Source organism: Ctenopharyngodon idella, chromosome 21, assembly GCF_019924925.1.
Source record: "Ctenopharyngodon idella isolate HZGC_01 chromosome 21, HZGC01, whole genome shotgun sequence".
Classification (NCBI taxonomy): domain Eukaryota; kingdom Metazoa; phylum Chordata; class Actinopteri; order Cypriniformes; family Xenocyprididae; genus Ctenopharyngodon; species Ctenopharyngodon idella.
The window spans coordinates 26,984,585-26,989,882 of NC_067240.1; the positions used below are offsets into that span (position 1 = coordinate 26,984,585).

Genomic DNA, 5,298 nt, shown 5'->3' on the forward strand with positions numbered 1-5,298 from the left:
TAGGAAAAAGAGTTTCTATGTGTTGGGATCTGACTTCTGTGACATGAGACAGCTAGCAAACGGTCGGTTTATCCAGTATGTCTGCTCGCTGACCTGGGCCCCAGTTTGTCATGTTTCAGCTCTAAGACTATGTGCCATATTACTAGACAGAAGAGCAGCACCATTCCAGGAGGGATGAATACCATCTCTTTTCAACAGGTCAGGTCTTCCCCAAAAACTTTTCCAATTGTCTATGAAACCTATATTATTCTGCGGACACCACTTAAACAGCCAGCCATTGAGTGATGATAATCTGCTAACTATCTCATCACTCCGACGAACAGGAAGGGGACCAGAGCAAATTACTGTTTCTGACATTGTACTTGCGAGTTCACACACCTCTTTAATGTTAATTTTAGTGATCTCTGACTGGCGAAGTCGAACATCATTAGTGCTGACGTGCACAGACCTCCGGGAGGGCAGGGGCGAAAGCGTGTTCCGGGGGAGGAGAAATAGGAACTTGGGGGCACCGCGATGCGACCGCAAAGGGCACTTTTGATCAAAGGGGCAGGGGCTCAAGCTCCCCCGTATCTAAAGCCCTTACACATCCTCAATTACAATTTGGATGTGTGCCTCTAATTCTGAGATTCTCTCTGTCAGCCTGACTATCTCCCCGCATTTATCACGTGTAAATCTCATCGCTGACAGAGAGAGCTATACTATGCATGTGACAGGTAGTGCAAGTAACAACAAAAGGAGAGGATGACATGACTCACCGTGTTTGTAGACACAGCTTACCACAGCTGTTTGATGGACTCGAGTCATAGAAAAAGGAGCGTGCGAGACAAAAAGGACGGTATGTGGCCCGGATGACAAGCTAACAAGCTAGAGAAATGCTAACGTGCTGTGATAGCGATTTGGATAACTGTGTATTGATACAGCAGAGCAGATAGAGCTGAAGACCACCATCTTGCTGCCATCTTGTTACTCCTAACTAGATTAGGATACCTCTCCAGCACTCTTAGAAAATGTAGGAGCTGAGACCTAGCCTTAACACATAGGACAAACACATAGGACAAAGCTTACAAACTACAAAGCATGTATAGCCCTAAAAATTAGTCATAATCTGCTTTCTTATGAACAACTGTCTGTATGAAATTGCACTGAATGCTGTTATCGGAAATGACTGAGTAGTAACAAGTAAAATGTGTAAGTAGTTATGCAAGTAGTCACACATGAACAAGACAACACAAAAGCATGCAGCCGATGATAAACACGAACCACGTGCTACACACAACACGACAACACACACGGACAGAAGAGTGTACAGCCCAAGGGAAACTCGAACCTGCACGCTAGCACAATGAGACAACAAGAGTAAAATTTTAGTCTTAAATGTGTCAAAATTCTAAGAATGACATCATTTTAGTCTCATTACTAGACTTAAGAATAAGTGTGATTCATAAAGGTTCCTATGTGTTAAGGCTAAGTCTCAGCTCCTTCATTTTCTAAGAGTGCTGGAGAGGTATCCTAATCTAGTTAGGAGTGACAAGATGGCAGCAAAGAGGAGGAGACAACGCACTTTCCAATAAAGATATAGAGTGCTTCTCAAACGGAAGGCTGCATCCTAGTAAGGCTGCATTTCTCGGCTGCCGCGTCATCAAGCGCCACGAAGGATCCTTGGAAGGAACTTCATTCAGCTCACCTTCTCATTCTAGTGTTAAAAGGAGACACTTTTACATGGTGTTTGGGCATAAATGTGTGTTGGCAGTGTGTGTACACAATCACCCTATAATGATAAAAATCCCTCCATTCCTTTTTTAATCCACATAAATCATAAGCAGAATGTCTCAGAATAAGCCGCTTGCAGTTTCTTTACCATATATCAGTAGTTTAAACTTATCTGACTTTAAAATGCATTCAAATAAAAAACCTTCATGATGATGAAGAACTGCAATGTCACGTGAGCGTGACCGCGATATAAATGATAATCAAAACCAAACAGATGTTTTGTAAGTTTTTGGCAGAGTATCCGAGCCATGAGCTGTACAGGCTCCGCCCTCTTCTGGAAAGGGGGCGGGGAGCAGCAGCTCATTTGCATTTAAAGTAGGGAACTAGGCCCGATACCAAGCTCATGTACTTGTACTCGTACTTGTAAAAATACCGATACCTCACGTGACGTAACTGACAGAATTTTCCGTGCACAGAGACACCGACGGCAGCAGCAGAAACAATGTCAGCCTCAGAGGTGCGGAAATACTTCAAAATTAATGATGACAACACACACATTGCGAACTGCATGCTTTCAATCACAATTCGTTATCGATTAGTGAAGGCGGGATAGGCGGAATCACGCTGAATGGCACAGACCAGAAGTGTTCGCTCTCTTTCTTGCACAAGATCCCAGTTCTCTCAGACAGTGCGCGATCAGTTCTCCTTGTACTTGAATGGTCAAATGCACACATAGTTGTCAAAATGTCCATCGTGTGGAGTATCTCACGTAAATACAGACGGTTATGGCTTAAGTCGACGTAAACATTTGGGTGAAAACAGGATATGTGTCAGTATCCATGGATTCGGCCTTAAAGGGACCGTAGCCTATATTTGTCATTAATGTTAATAAAACAACATAATATGTTAAATAAATGTATACATGGTAAATAAACCTACAGTATCTGAAAAACAAGTTTATTTCATTTTTATCTCTATAGTATTTGTTGTATTGTTTGTAATTTGTTTGTAAATTTCTTTTTATATAATAACAATTATATATATTGGTAATTATGCCCTTTGAAGGTTTATTGGACACTGTGAAATGAAAAAAGTAATAATTTTTATGTGCTTGTCACAAACTTAAAGAACAACTTTAAGTTTGTGACAAGCACATAAAAATTATTTTTTTTTTCATTAGAGTAATAATGAAGCTGTCCTACATTCATTAATCTCACTGTGTTGTGCTTGGAAAACTGCAACAGCAGAATATCAGCTTCTACGATCATGACACCTCGGTGTGAAGATCGTCGAAGAATGGCATCTTCCTTCCTATGCACTTGGGCATGAGTCAGAGACACTCAGGAAGTGCTCATTCAGCTTAGAAGACTGAACATCCTGTGCTTCCTCTGGCCAGTCAGTATTCACATTCTCCGGAGTCCGATGCAGCAGTAAACACATCCTTGAAAAAAACCTCGTTGTGTGGAGTGAATGCAGTCGCTGAAAAATGCTAATAAACACTGACAGAAAACACAACACTAGCACAGACCAGATAAATCATTTCTCAAGTAAAAGAAGGGTCAGAGGAGCTAATTACGTGCATGCTGTGTATGGCGTAAGTGTCGCAAGACATCTTAAAGGGGCGGCGCCATCAGCCAATAAATTGGCGTGATTCTAAGCAGGCTTCAGACAATGCATCACCCAGGGGTGTTCCCATAGCGTCAGTTACTGACGCAGCGTCGAGTAAAAATATGAAAGGGAACAGCCATTACCTAATTAATTAATTTACTAATAACCCAGTTTTATTGATTGCAATAAAGACAGAGCTAATGGGAATGTTTGAATAAGAAACGCAGTGTCTGTAATTAGACACGCACACACTGAGAAAAATAATAAGTGGAATTTACTCAATTTTTATTTTCCACGAATATTTTTTAAGTAAATTTCACACACATGGAAATTAAGTAAATCTACTTAACTAAGCTAAGTAAAATTAACAAAGTGAATAAGTACATATAACTTGACCTGTTAAATTATATTGAGTAATTTTTACTTAAAAATCTGATGTAATTAATATATGATTAAGTAAAACATTTGCTCTTTTAAATACATTTTACTTTTATGTTTTATGCAGTGCTGGTAATTATTTTAAATTAAATGTTACTCTTATAATGTGATAAAATAATACTGAGACAATGTGCAGATTAGAGTCATTTATTAAGAAGAAATACAAATCTAAGAAATAACAAGCATTTACAGAAACCTATAATGCTTAAAGGGTTAGTTCACCCAAAAATGAAAATAATATCATTTATTACTCACCCTCATGCCGTTCCACACCCGTAAGACCTTCGTTCATCTTCGGAATGCAAATTAAGATATTTTTGTTGAAATCCGATGGCTCAGTGAGGCCTACATAGCCAGCAATAACATTTCCTCTCTCAAGATCCATTAATGTACTAAAAACATATTTAAATCAGTTCATGTGAGTACAGTGGTTCAATATTAATATTATAAAGCGACGAGAATATTTTTGGTGCGCCAAAAAAACAAAATAACGACTTATATAGTGATGGCCGATTTCAAAACACTGCTTCATTAAGCTTCAGAGCGTTATGAATCTTTTGTGTCATGAATCATGATTCGGATCGCGTGTCAAACCGCCAAACTGCTGAAATCACGTGACTTTGGCGCTCCGAACCGCTGCTTTGACACAAAAGATTCATAACGCTCCGAAGCTTCATGAAGCAGTGTTTTGAAATCCGCCATCACTATATAAGTCGTTATTTTGGCGCACCAAAAATATTCTCGTCGCTTTATAATATTAATATTGAACCACTGTACTCACATGAACTGATATAAATATGTTTTTAGTACATTAATGGATCTTGAGAGAGGAAATGTCACTGCTGGCTATGCAGGTCTCACTGAGCCATCGGATTTCGAAAAAAATAAACTTGCGTTCCGAAGATGAACGAAGGTCTTACAGGTGTGGAACGGCATGAGGGTGAGTAATAAAAGACATTATTTTCATTTTTGGGTGAACTAACCCTTTAAGATCACTTTAAAGGTTTAAGCAGCATGAGAAATGATAAACATCCACGTTCAATGACACTTTAAACACATATTAGAACTCTAAAATTAGACAGCTTCTTAATCTCAGTATCAAAACATTTTGATACACTTTCTAATTTAAGAAAAAGGCAACCCAACTTATTGTTGATCATTTTCATTTTTAGGTGAACTACCCTTTAAGGGGTTAAAAAAAATAAAATAACAATGTGTCTTATGTGGCTCTTTCACCTATGTAAAATCATGTTTGGTGCATTTGTTAATAAAATATTTTATTATAATTTATCAGGAAGTAAGGTTTTACTCTCCCAAATCTCTTCTCTGGCCTGGGCAATGGGCTGTTTTCTGTACTAAATATTTTCTTCCTTTTTATAACTCTCTTGTTAAGTAGTTTGCCCTCCACATATTTGATTTGTGGCGATACTGTATCATATTAGAAAATATGACCCTAGCAAGTACAGCTACACCGGCAGTGAGAGAGTTAACACGTACATACTTGTGAAAAGAAGGCGGGACCACCGCGCTCGCCCAGTCCCT

At 38.9% G+C, this 5,298-nt stretch overlaps 1 long non-coding RNA gene across 1 annotated transcript in view; it reads left to right on the forward strand.

Annotated features, from left to right (window-relative positions):
* The window catches only part of LOC127504122 (uncharacterized), a 1,137,365-nt gene that overhangs the window by 990,343 nt on the left and 141,724 nt on the right, over nucleotides 1-5,298 (forward strand). The window lies entirely within an intron of this gene.